At 39.2% G+C, this 14,719-nt stretch overlaps 1 protein-coding gene across 1 annotated transcript in view; it reads left to right on the forward strand.

The window, feature by feature from the left end:
• The first annotated feature begins 5,386 nt into the window (after nucleotides 1-5,386).
• The window catches only part of EYA2 (EYA transcriptional coactivator and phosphatase 2), a 196,089-nt gene continuing 186,756 nt past the window's right edge, over nucleotides 5,387-14,719 (forward strand). The window contains exon 1 of the mRNA XM_075347860.1: nucleotides 5,387-5,679. The gene's annotated coding sequence lies outside the window, so the exon portion shown is untranslated. The remainder of the gene's footprint in view (nucleotides 5,680-14,719) is intronic.

A 14,719-nucleotide genomic window follows, 5' to 3' on the forward strand; every position in this document is an offset into this window, starting at 1 on the left:
TTCATCCCACAGTCGAACTACACGTCTGTATCCCTCATTGGAGGAAAAATGCATGCTCACCGTGGCACCAAATACAAGCTGTCGATCCAGGCGTTCAGGAGTTAACAAATAGATATCTGGTAGCGCCTCACACCTAAGCCAGCACGCCACTCTCTTCTCAATCAGAAACCCTATCTGAATTACAAGATGGAGTCTGTCCTTTGTCTCAGCACTAGCTCCTCCCCCATGGTCTAATCCTAACTGCCAACTGTCACATGTCCTGAAGTCGGTTGCCGGGCAACCTGTCTTATACCATACCCTAATACACATGTATTATCTTATGCATTATACCATATTACTATACATTACTATGCAGAAACATATTACATTGTACACTAAATCACATTACACATTGTATCAACATTCTGTACAGCAGGGATTTTACCATCTCTTATACTCACAGCTCACCATTCAATGAACTGCTAGATCTGCAGCAGGTAACACTGATTTATCAAAACTGTAGCAAGCAGCCCAGTAAGTGACACATCACTGGAATCAGGGCCTCTACTCCTACTTCATGTTGCTGTCAGATGGGATAAGGTGGCAGACTCCCTTTAAATTTAGTTTTTGGCTTATCATTGATTTTCAAATGTACAGTATATTCTAATGCAGAATTTCATCCAATGCAATGAAACACATGAGGATTGTTTTGCAAATTTTCTCAGCTATTTGCTTTCAAAGATAATAGTAACCAGTTTGGAAGTGTAACTGAAACAGCCATTACAGGGAGAAAATAACGTTTTATTCTCCCTGTAGCCGCACGCTTCCAGTCATTGAGGTGATATAGGAATCGGTAATAGTCACCTTACCACACACTAAACAGTGAGAATGGCAATAATCACTCCCCAGCACATTGATTGACAGCCTTCTCTGCACATACACTCTGCAGAAGAGGCTCTAAGTCATTGTGTCAGGAAGCGATCACAGCCATCCTCACTGTTTAGTGAATTGCAACCATTACTGCTCTGTACATCACCCAGATGACTAGATGTGAGTGGCTACAGGGAGGAAATAAGTTCATTTTCTACCTATAGCTACTATTTCAGTTAGGCCGGGGCCACACGGGGACTGCTGCGATCCTCGCATGACACTCGACTCACGCTAGCAGCACAGCAGGAGCCAAGTGTCATGCGAGTGTCACTGCGACTGAGGTCTGATCATGCGATCGAACCTCAGCTGCGGGGGACAGTCCGACACTGAGAATGGGTGGGCCAGTGCTGAGGAGGGGCAGGCCTGCGCTGCAGAAGGGAGGGATTCATCTCCCTCTCTCCTGCTTAGCCGGCTATTGCCATTCTCGCACTGCACTCGCGGTAGAGCGGTGTACCGCGAGTGCAGTGCGATCTTTCCCTCGCCCCATAGACTTGAATGGGTGCGAGAGAAAGAGTCTCGCATTACAATCGCAGAATGCTGCGATTGTTTTCTTGTTCCGATTAGGGCGGAGAAAATTATCGCTCATGGGTGCAAGGACATAGGTTTATATTGGTCCGAGTAGAATGCGATGTTTTATCACATTCCACTCGGTCCGATTTTCATGCCGTGTGGCGTAGGCCTCAGGATACGGACACACGGCAAGTAAAATAGAGCAAGTGGAATGCAGTAAATATCGCATTCCACTCGTACCAATGTTACTCTATGGGGTATGAGCATTTTTTTTTTCTCAGCTCTAATCGGACCAAGAAAACAATTTCAGCATGCTGCGGGTGGAATCCGATTAGTTTTCTCTCGCACCCATACAAGTCTATGGGTGTGAGAGAAACATCGCACTGCACTTGCATTACATCGGAGTGCAGTGCAATATACGCATCAGCTGACAATGGAGATCGGGAGATTAATCCCTCCCTCTCCTCCGCAGCTATGCTATGATCGCAGGATCACATCACAGTGGCATGACACTCGGCTTACACTCCAGCAGTTTGATTATGTGCATTCTAAAGATTTATTTGTGAGTTGGATAACTCTAAATTATGACTATTGGACAGGTTCAGTGTCATGTCTAGGGGAGGCTGGCAGACATTTTCCCCGGGGACAGCCGCAAGAGCTGTCTCCCTGGCAGCTGCATTTTGCTGTCCCCCATTGTGGGAGTCCGCCATTCTTTGAGCCAGATGTCATTTGTGATTAATTGTGCTTGCGTCTTTCAGGAGCAAGTACAATTGAAGCTCTGACCGCTGGCACTTCTGGGTAAGGGTGACGTTAGTTGCGTGATCAGGTCAGCTGATCACGCTGCTAATGGTGCAGCATAGGTGTCAGAACTTTGGTGTGGGAAGTGACCCAGTGCAGCTTAAGACACTGTAGAGTTATTGCTATTAGGTGAAGGGGGAAACATTTGTACACAAAGGAATAAACCTTTTACCCTTTTAGAACCAAAGCACAGATAACAATAACATGCAAAGATATGGTGAATCTACTATGGTTCGGTGGACAAAGAAGCCAACCCCAGAGCATAGAATCAAGGGTTCGAATCCAAATGCATGACAGAAAATTCATCATAGAGTTGGGCTAAGATTAAGAAAAAAAGAAGGACTCCGATCAGAGACAACGTCATCTATAAGGTACCTGAATGTGCACAGATTTATTTGTGATACTGAGTAATTTTCATCAGTACTGTGGTTCCTACATGGTCAGCAGTCTGACATGATTGGTAACAACTCCCAGTACCTCCTTACCATTGTTAAAGGCATACAGGGAGTTGTAGGTATATGTGATATAATTGTATATGGGGCTGACCTAACATTACAATTGATGTTCCATGTATTGATGGTGGTTCTGTTGATGCATTCCTGTACTGATGAGGGTTTCTGTATTGATGGGGTAATATGGATGTATTTCTGTGCTGCTGGTGGCACTTTATGTGACTGCAGACTTCTGAATACTCACAGTGCACGCACTGCACACTGTCAGGATTCTCTGGTGCTGGCGGTGAAAGTAGGAGGTCACAAAAACACCATTATATTATTTACTTACATGTGGTCATGTGCCAACTAGACATACGTGGCCTCATTCAATGAAAATTAATTTAATGAGGACAGACACATCTAGTCAGATTGTGTCCAGAAGTATACAAATCTCATACTTGTACTCACATGACTGTCCACTGTCGCCACTGGCAAGGAAGGAACCTAAAAGTGTGCAGGGCGTGTGCTGTGAGAACTCAGACACCTGCAGTCACCTAGAATGAATGCAGACTTTTATCTCAAACCTGGAAAAGTTTTTTAATTGCAAATTTAAAGAGAACCTGTCAAGTCCAATATGCACCCAGAGCCACGAGCAGTTTTAGGTGCATATTGCTAATCCCTGCCTAACTGTCCCTGCATACACTAGCATAGATAAAGAGATCTTTAGAAAAAGTATTTCTAAAGATTGTTTATTACATGCTAATGAGGCCAGTGACTATTTGCAAGGGCGTTTCTTCCCTTGCCTAGTCAACCCACATAGCATGTTAGCACGCCCCTGTGAGCGTACTAACGTGCTAATTAATGCACAGCAACGCCGCACCTACCTCACTGTTCATGGCGGCTGGCGGAGAATGGATGTACAGTGTGCATGATCCAGAGTCCCCGGGTCTTCCGATCATGCGCACTAAACTGATGTCGTGTGTATGCGTTTCGGCTTCAGTGAGGTAGTGTGCGCATGACCGGAAGTGCTGAGGACTCCGGATCATGTCCAGTGCGCATCCATTCTCCGCCGGCTGCCATGAACATTGAGGTATGTGTGACGTTACTGCGCATTTATTAGCATGTTACTATGCATATGAATGATATCACTATATATACTCAAACTGCTTGGAGGTGGTGGTGCCAAACTTAATTTTTGCGCCGGGTGCTGGAAAACCTAGATACACAACTGGATAGGTTAATTCTTGTCCAGATGCAGAGGGGGGAGCACCCAAATTCTAACATAAAAGGCTGCGGAATAGCTTTTAAGTGTTTATTTTTTTTTTATGGTTAATGTGAAGTGATCGGCTGTTATATAATATAGCACCAGCCCCATGACTGGCTCCTTGTGAGCATTTCCTTGGGAAAAATAAAATAGCAGTGTTTAGCTGCCATTTTTATTAGGCCCTTTGATATACTGTATGTAAAGGGGAGCGACGTGTTTTTGAAAAGTTGAAAATGATAAATCAGGCAAAAACATCTGGAAATCCTAACTACGCCCACAGGTGCGAACTAAAAACAGAAAAATCAGGTAAACAGCTATAAAATAGAGGTAAAAAAGGCGCTAATGGAAAGGTGAATTTGGCGTCAACACAAAAATGGCACAAAACAATCAAAAACTCAACAAAAAATAGGCGCCAATTTGTTTTTGTTTTTTTCATTAATTTCTATTTCTTCTTTTAATTTGTGCATTTTTAAAATCTATTCTATTAGTTTCCCCCTGTTTTTTTCTTAACTTCAACATTGGAGGCAGCTTTTAGGATTTCTAGTTGTTTTGAGCTTCTTTATCAACTTTTTAAAAAATAAAAATGTGTCGCAAATACTGGAGAAGTCGCTATCTGTGGTCATTTTATGTTCACCAAATGATTGCGTCATTTTATGAAATATACATTCTGCAGTAAAGGTCAAAACATAGACCATTTTCGACTTTGCAAAAAATTCATCAACCACAAGAAGAAGAAGCGCAGCAATATATGTATGTGACCCCCTCAGTCAGAATTCCATATCAATCTATTTACCATCAGCTCCGGAGTTATGGAACGATGTGGAATCTGGCTGGGATCTGATTTCACATGACTGCGTCCCGGATCTACCTAGTACTGGAGCAGGCGTAGGGAACATGCATCTTACACCCTTGTATTTTTACAGTACCATATGTTTACTCACTGAAAAAGAAAAGAAAAACTGGGGTTAAATTTAACAAAAGCACAAAAAGAATCCTCAGCGTAACCCAAACTCCGACCCCATTTACTGACTTTCGTCCCCCCCTTCCCCTTTTTTTTTTATTCATACGCCGGTGATTCATGTTTAACTTGTTTACTGCCGGTAACGTTTGCATGGTCCTAAAAATGAAACGTAGAGGAATAAAGTAAAGGCGCCAGGGTGTAGCTTGTAAATTCCTAACGTTTGGTGTTGTGGAGTTTTGCAAGGATTTTACGATTTCGCTTTACGTGTGTTTTTCTTTTTTTCTCCCAAGGATAACAGTATCTGGCGTAGTTTTGGTAAAGAAATAGTTAAACAAGGATTGATAAGAAGGGACTTAGGGTATGTGTGTTGAGGTTCTGCCCCAGCGTAGTGTCCTCCTGTGTGTTTTGGGATAGAAGCCACCCACCCCTTCCTTGTCTCTCCCACACACCCTCCCCTCTCCTCTCCTCTCAGCCTCTCCATACGACTCCCTCTCCTGTATAGATGTAGAGGGCAGTCACCAGCACCGCACCTGGACAGCCGGATCAGCCTCACTGATCACTTGTGTTTTCCATGTACAGCTGATGGGCTTCAAGAAACTTCCCCACTAAAGTGGAAGCCGCTTCACGAATCCAAGAGCCCAGGGCTCCCTCCTTCCCTGCTCTTTTGGAGGAGTCTGCACAGTCTCAGCCTGAATTTTGAGCCATTTACTTCCTCACTGACTTCTTCTTCTTCATCCCTCCGCTGTGAGCAGACACTACTATTTTGGCTGGAGAAACCGAGGGTCATCTTCTTCTGGACAGTGGTAAGTGTTGCCATCTGCTTTTCCCCCTTTTGCTAGGTATATGTAAAGTTTGCAAATGTGTTTTTCTTTTAGGATAAGTAAATTGTGCTGATGGTAAAAAATATAAGTGTCCGTATTCCCCAGATGAGCTCGGAAGTGTTTAGTATAATGATTGGTAATAGACCTATAGGTTATCATTTAATCCCAATTTTATATCAATATATATTTATAACGCCATCATATTCCGGAGCACTTTACAGGCATCATCATCAATATCCCCATCGGAGTTCACAATATATTCTCTATATATCGCCATCATATTCCACAGCACTTTACAGACATAGTCATCGCTGTCCCCATTGGGGCTCACAATATATTCTCTATATAACGCCATCATATTCCGAAGAACTTTACAGACATTATAAGTGTCCCCATTGGGGTTCACAATATATTGTTTATATAACGCCATTATATTCCGAAGAATTTTACAGACATTATCATAACTGTCCCCATTGGGGTTCACAATATATTCTCATATTATAGCGCTATCATATTCCACATCACTTTTTATAGACATTATTATCATCACTGTCCCCATTGGGGCTCACAATATATTCTCTATATATCGCCATCATATTCCGGAGCACTTTACAGGCATCATCATCAATATCCCCATCGGAGTTCACAATATATTCTCTATATATCGCCATCATATTCCACAGCACTTTACAGACATAGTCATCGCTGTCCCCATTGGGGCTCACAATATATTCTCTATATAACGCCATCATATTCCGAATAACTTTACAGACATTATCATAACTGTCCCCATTGGGGTTCACAATATATTCTCTATATAGCACCATCATATTCCACATCACTTTTTATAGACATTATCATCATCATCATCATCATCACTGTCCCCATTGGGGCTCACAATATATTCTCTATATAGCGCCATCGTATTCCGCAGCACTTTACAGACATTATCATAATTGTCCCTATTGGGGCTGAGATCTAAATTCCTTATAAAGCGCCATCATATTCCGCAGCACTTTACACACATTGTCATCACTTTCCCCATTGAGGCTGACAACCTAAATTCCATATCAGTATGTTTTTTGGAATGGAGGAAACCCACTTAAACAACCTATAAATTCCTTGCAGATTTTGTCCTCCCTGGGACCCCGATGTTGCCAGGCTACAGTGCTAACCACTGAGCCACCATTCTGTCTGGTGGCTCAGTGGTGTTATATTATATATCCTTACCGGACTTTTAAATCTACACACTGGAAACGAAAGCTACAGTTTTCATATTCTAACAGACCATAAAAAAAGTTTTACCACTGAGAAAAAAAAAGACCAAAATGAACAAAAGCAAAAAAATAATAAAAATAAAATAGTCAAAAGTAACCTTGATCAGTGTGCAGGACTGTCACGGATTTAATAACTATATCTATAGAGAGAGAGTCTCCTAATAAAATAACCCAGAGCGGACTAATTCACAGAGAGAGCACTAATCATTTCCATTAAAGGCCAATTAATCCTTACAATTCAATAATGGTTTACGCTCGTCAGGCCGCGTAGGGCGAAAGCCGCCGGTTACATTTTAATCTTGAACAGAGCTTTTTAATCATTTTTAAGTTAAGTTTTAAGTCCATAAAGGCAATAAATGAGGAATGGGTTGCCAGCTGTTCACGAGGACTTTTCCTCCAAGTGATTTACTGGCGTTCAATAGGCAGCGGCAGAAATGTACAGGAGGTTTTAAGTCTTATAAGGAAGTTATTAGACTTTCACCTTCAGAACTGCTTTATTTCATACTAAATCCATTCACTTTACAATATCCCCTCGCACTAAATTCAGCTGTTAAAACTCATTTAGTGCACACACACAAAAAGAAAAAGAATTGTGTTTAGAATCCGGAGCATCGGATCGGCAACAAAGAAACAATTTCCCCCTAAAAAATGTAACTTAATTATTCCTTTAAAAATTTATATGGAAACATTTTTTTTATAAACTGTATAGACTAATTTTGTAATATAAATTTCTACTCCGCAATTACGTTTGATTCGGTTAACTATATTAGATTTACGCAGAAATTGTTTAGGCTGGGAATTGATTTTGCAATTAAATATTAAAGCCTTTATTTAAATACTATGTTCTAATGTTACATTATGTAATTAAAATATAGTGGTTTACTAATGAGTTAATTATATAGAAAATACAAAATTGTTTTTTTATTATTATTATTATTATTATTATTATTATTATTATTACTACTATTATAAAAAAAATTTTGTTATTTAAAGTGTTTGATATTTTTCCAATAATGCCCTTGCCAGCGAATTCCGTTTTTTGGGACGGTCTGATGTGGCAGATGCATATTAATGAATTCAGTATTCCGCACAGCACAATCTATCCTAATTACTTTACCCTAGAGATTGTTAAGTATAATCTAATGATGCTCTTGTTAATCGTGGGGGATTTCTCTATTCTCAGGCGCAGAATACTTTATTATAGTCGAAGCGATAATTCTATTCGAAGCTTGACAATTTGATGGCGTTTCTTTAAACGTGCCCCCTTCTGGAAATCGTTCCTCCAGGGAATATTTTTTTTTTTATTACGCAGAACAAAAAAAAAAAGCGTTCACCTTGTTTATACGGCGGCTCTTGGCGCAGGTAATGAGCGGTGATGAGAAGGAGAAACACTTGTGTTATCATAATATTGAACCTCTGGATGCGGCCAGAATGACTTCTTTGTTAGAAGAGGAAAACGTTGGATTTAGTAAAACAAACGCCTCGATGGCTGAACCAACGCAGGAGCGTCCTGTGGATTTAGCAAATAGTGCGCTGTTGACAGAAAAGAATCCTTATCACAAACACTTTTGTCCCAGGGTTTATCCGCTGGAGCTGGAGGCTGCAGTAGTGGTGAAATCCACAGGAACAATACGTCCTCCGCTCCATCTTGAAGATCTTAACTCTTCTAATACTGCTTAGATAACACTCCTTATTCATCAGATATTGGTGACAAATAACCGCGGTGACAACGTCTTGACATCGTGTCCAAAAAGTGGCGACATTAAAACGAGAGGAGGGAAAACATTTTTAAAAAAACAACATATTCAGTCTTTTTCTTCTGTTGGAAGCGATGATGATGGAGACTGGTGGTTGTTAGATTTTGATATATTTGCATTTTATACATTTAGTCCTGTTGGTATAAGTTCCCCTATTTAGTAAAATTCATGTTATCTAATGTTCAAATGGCAAATTCTTAAATATTCTGGATTTTAAGATAGTAAAAAAGTATGAAAAATTACTTTTTAGACAGGTGATCTTCAGAAAGAAGCAAAAATAAAATTAGTTTGTTGCTTGGTTTCCTCTGTTGTGTCTTCCCAAAAGAATGGAAGCAGAAAACTATAATGGAGGATATATATATATATATATATATATATATATATATATATATATATATATATATATTATATATAATGATTTTGCTTTTTCTGAAATCTGATCGATATATATTCTTTAGAAGACTTTATTTTCTCTGCTCCGTCCTCCTTGCGGGGGCCCTATCATTGTGGTTTGTCCAGTGACACTTTTTGAGTGCGTGAGTGTAATTAATTAGGAATTTTTGGAAGTTCTTGGGGGATTTAACCTAAGAGCTGCTGTGTTTTTCTTATTCAGGCAGTTGTTTGCTGAGGTTTTTTTTTTTTTTTGTTTTTTTTTAGCTTGCAGCTATGTAACGTTCTAGTCAAGGCATTTAATTGTGTGTACTAACAACGCCTTGGAGAGATGCAGACTGCGACGCTGATGTTGGAAGCGTAGAGCTGTCTAAGGTTGTATCCTGTACACCAGCTAAAAATCTCACATCTCAATTAAGATTTAGCATTTTTTGTTTTGTAAGGCCGGTCATGATCGAGTTGACAATGTAAAAGATTCTGCTCTTCTTTTTGCTAAATTAATGGGACACTGTCATAAATCGGTCATTGCTTGGCATAAGTAAGACATATCGGTGCAAAATTGCCCCCTTAGGTAATGTTTGTATGATCAGTGAGTGTGAAGTGGTGCAGGGCTGTTTTTTTCAGTTGCACCCACTTCTGTATACATAATATAGAAAATATATTCAGTATACTCGGATGGACACACAATCAGTTAACCTAAGGTTCTTAGAAGAAGGCTGTCAGTCATGTCCTGGTTCTCATGAAGGAGCAGAGCGTTATGGGTAAAGGTGGCTGATTGACATCTCTGCTTATTTTGCAGCAATTCTTGAATTTCATGTGTAAGGCTGCCGAACACCAGGCATCCAAGCCGTCCCCGGTCACGAAAGTTGCATATGAGGGGGATGGGGTGGAAGGATTTTTAATGCACGGGCAAAAATAGTGCCTGTTCACCGACAACAAAAAAAAACAATCTCTGTCTGACAACATGACAGTGAACTCCCAACCCAGTCATTTAAGAATGTTGGACGACATATCTGTTTATATCAATCTATAAATAATGTTTTGTGACCGAGAAACCTCATATTTTGTGGTGCCGGCATCGTGTACCAGTTCCCTAGATTCTATTATTTTTACAATGATCTTTCCCACTAATTCAACCGCCAAAGCTGCCAATGGACGACTCAATGTCGTCTTCCATAGAGGAACACATAAAACACAGCTGGGACATTTCAGGAGAATGGATATCCTAATAAACTTATATTATCTTGGTTAGAAAATTCCAGAGCTCACAAGCCGCAGTGGATAAGTGAGGTTCCTTCTTATGGGCAGCGTGGCGTGTGCGGTGGATGGTATTTATGTCATTATTCTGGGCAGGAGGACCCCTCTCCTGTTAATACATGTGACGTTGGGTTGTTTTGCACTCTTGTGCTTGTACAGGACTAGATAGTACATACGATTCTCATCTCGAAGAATCGACGAAGAAGAACCTACAGATCCTCCAAAACTGAGATCACCTGTATATGAGCAAGATATAGGTGTAATAATTGTCAGAAATATAGATAAGATGACCTAAAAACACAGCAGTACGCGGCAAACATGCTATATCTCTAGATCAGGTAAGTGGGCTCCTGGTATGGTATATCGACACCTCATATCTCCAGTTGAAAGAATAGGAAGGATCCAATTCGCCCGATCAATGTGTGCACATATTTCAAGACCCTATACAGGCAACAGCATAGACTTTCATTTGTTAGCTGGTCTCAATGGAATCGCTTCAATTAGAGCCTATATGTGTATATTGAAGGCATTTTCCTGCAGAATACATTATCAGAATCAAATATAGTCAGGACTGAAAGAAATAGATGTCAGGCTATGTTCACATGCAGCTTTTTTTTGCAATTTTTTTTTTTCAGCCAAATCCTGCTCTCTTAGCTGTTAAAATGCTATTTTCAAAACTTTGATTTTGCTGACTTTTTTGGTTTATTTTTGCTATGTTTTATTCTGGTGAATTACTTTACTTACTTGGTGAGACTTGTCTACCGTATACAGTATGTTTGATAAAGTTTAGTTTTATTCACTAAAAACGCAGCTTGATCTATTTATGCACTTTCTCATTACTTTCAATGGGTCAAAAATTCTACCAAAAACTGAAAAAATTGACCTGCTGCAGATTAAAAAATGCTGCAGTTCTCAACTTCCGTCAGGAAAAAAACAAATGTGTGCATGAGATTTCTGAAAAACATAAAGGCCATGTGCACATGTTGAGTATTTGGAGAGTTTTTACCTCAGTATTTGTAAGACAAAACCAGGAGTGGGTAATGAATACAGAAGTGGTGCCCGTGTCTCTATTATACTTTTCCTCTGATTGTTCCACTCATGGTTTTGTCTTACAATTACTGAGGTAAAAAAAACCCTCACCAAATACTCAACGTGTGCATGTGGCCTAAGTGTAAGGATCCACTTGTGTTTTTATAAGGCCATGTTGAGTATTTGGTGAGTTTTTCACATCAGTATTTGTAAGACAAAACCAGGAGTGGTTGAGGTTGAAAAATCCAGAAGTGGTGCCCATGTTTCTATTATACTTTTCTTCCAATTGTTCCACTCCTGGTTTTAACTGACAAATAATGAGGTAAAAAACTCACCAAATACTCAGTGTGTGCAGGTGGCCTGAGTGTAAGGATTCACTTGTGTTTTTTATAAGGCCATGGTGAGTATTTGGTAAGTTTTTTACCTCAGTATTTGTAGCCAAAACCAGGAATGGGTAATAAATACAGATGTGGTGCCCGTGTTTCTATTATACTTTTCCTCTGATTGTTCCACTCCTGGTTTTGACTAACAAATACTGAGGTAAAAACTCCTCAATTACTCAGTGTGAATGTAGCTTTAAATGCAGCTTCTTCTGCCATGCCAAAATGCCATGTGCAATGGCAATGACTCTCCGGCCATTGCACATAGCTTTGTGCAATGGCCGGAGAGTCCTCTAAAGCCAGGACATATAAGTGGGACATAGTGATCAAAACCATGTACAGATTTGTGCCATGCATCAAACTATGACTAATTGGATATCGACATACACATCAGCTACATCTGCATACATTAAAAAAAACTTCCATAGACATGCTTTGACGTATGGCATATTTTTTTATTCTCTTCTTAATTGGCTTGTAATGGTACAATCAGGGTAGACTTAATGGACGTCTCGCTATACATTAAAATATGCAGTTAAGAATAATGGGGGAAAAAGTAATATATCATACTTATTTTTGGGACCTGCTTGTCCGTCCATAAATGAAAAAGACAAACTTGGCAAATCCTACTCAAAAGAACATTTTTTTTTATAGTATATCTTGGCCATTTTAGTCTATAGATACGTCGTCAAATACATTTTTTAGCAATTAAGGGTGTCTACATCCAATGCAAACAGAATCTTAAAGGACTTGTGACCTGCCGTCCATAACCAGGATTTGCTATAATATGTGTTATGGATACTAGGCCGACATAAGTGTGTTCTGCCTGCTGGAGATGGGTGATGTATAGTAGTAAAATATACCAAAAAACATGAAAAAAGACAGCTCACCTATAGTTGTCTGTTATATGTGAAGCACAGTGGGAAATATCCAAAATACCAGAAAAATCCAGCTCCCACCAAAAAAATTTAATTCTTTATTTTGAAGATTAAAATAAAAATCCACACAAACTTATTTGTGAAAAATATTAAATGAAGTCCATGATGATGATGAAAAACGCCTATGACCATAGGGGCAAGAGGATACGCGTTTCAGATGCTGCTACAAAAGGACACAGGAGCGTCTGAAACGCATATCTTGTTGCCCCCTATGGTCATCTGCGTTTTTCATCATCATGGACTTCATTTAATATTTTTCACAAATAAGTTTGTATGGATTTTGATTTTAATCTTCAAAATAAAGAATTAAATTTTATCGGCAGGTGCTGGATTTTTCCCCTATTTTGGACATATTGTAGTGATTTGATCTTCGAAGAACACAAGTCGGACGCTTTGCAATGTCCCTTAAGAGCTGATGACTTTACTCTTAAGATTCTAGTGGAATCTTTTCTGTTTCCAAGTCTTTTTTTTAAATGCAAAATTAAAAAAAAAATAAGGGGTAATTGGAGCAGTTTATCATAATTGTCATTAAGGCGAAACCTTCCTCCTTGTATAAATCTGTAAGACAACTCTAGAGGAGACGGAGAAATCCTGGACTTCATTAGAAGGAGCCCATTTACTGCAATAATCCCACCTGCTGTTTATATAGCAACCAGTGAGGAGTTTATACAGCGTTCATTCTCTCATCATGTGAAGTGTTTTCTCGCTGTTAGAACAGCTGGCCGGCACATTTCTCTCCGGCATGACATTAGGATGTGGGGATTACAGGGTTAACAAAGCGGCACTGCGGCGAGTAATGTGCACTTCTTCCATTGCTGTCCGGAGCTGGGGGTTCTCAGTCCTGCGTGGACTTGTAGTCGCGTTATAACGTTACCTTCTTAATGGACCACTGTATTCATTTGGGTCCATTCCAGCAGAGATTTTAACTCCCATATAAAACATTTCGGGAGGCCGTTCTGTGCCCCTCAACGCCCCGGGACTAGTGTCTGCTTCCAATGACCTTCATCAAGGTTATACATTGTACATCAGCATCTCACATAGGATATTTCTTACCAGGAGCTTAGGTCTGTAACAAAAAAGAGTGATAAATACTATTTTTTTTATTTATTTTTTTAAATCAGATACTTTTTTATTAAAACAGAATATATATAACAGAATAACAAATCGGCAACCAAATTAAGTTTATCACATCTATTACCCCTTTAACTCCCAATCCCGCACCCTCCCCCACCCCGGCAGCAACACTTCTACTATTTTTTTTATATAACATTTTATAACATTTATATTACCTTTTTAATTAGCTTTTGTGTTGTTGTTGTTGTTGTTGTTGTTGTTTTTTCTTACATATTAAAAAAACAAATTATTTTTTAATTTTTACAATTTATCATTCTCTAAAGTGAGTAAATAAATAGGGTAAATTTATTATTCTTATTCTAAAAAAAATGTTTCTGATTAAAAGAAAAACCCTGATAAATACCGTAAATGATTTGGAACAAAAGATGTTAAAAAAGGAATTGGTGAAACATAAAAAAAAGATTTTATATACAGTGCTATAGGACGTAATGTGTTAAAAATACCCTTAAATTTCAAATTTAACTTTTATTATGCCCAGTTAAAATGAATAAATAGAGATTGCTGCTACACATATAAAAAAAATAGATATGAAATAGATATTGACAGGGTTTATAGAAAATAATCTCCCTAAAAAATCTCTGAAAGTATTCCTATTCAGCCCTGTCTGTATTGGTCTTACCTCTCGGTGGAGGTTGGCATCCTAAGAATGGCGTAGTGGCGCCCCCAGTGGTGATGGCTGACTTTGATGTAGAATTGATGTGACTCAGTAAAGGGTAATCAATATAATATGAATAGGGAAAAAATTAATATATGCCAAAAATAGATGCAAGGCATAGATTAGAAAAAACGTTTTCGGAGATAAATGTGAAGGTAAGTTAACCTAGATGCCGATCTAAACTAAATCATTAGTAAAGACCACT

This window comes from Anomaloglossus baeobatrachus, chromosome 5 (assembly GCF_048569485.1).
Source record: "Anomaloglossus baeobatrachus isolate aAnoBae1 chromosome 5, aAnoBae1.hap1, whole genome shotgun sequence".
In the NCBI taxonomy this organism is placed as follows: Eukaryota; Metazoa; Chordata; class Amphibia; order Anura; family Aromobatidae; genus Anomaloglossus; species Anomaloglossus baeobatrachus.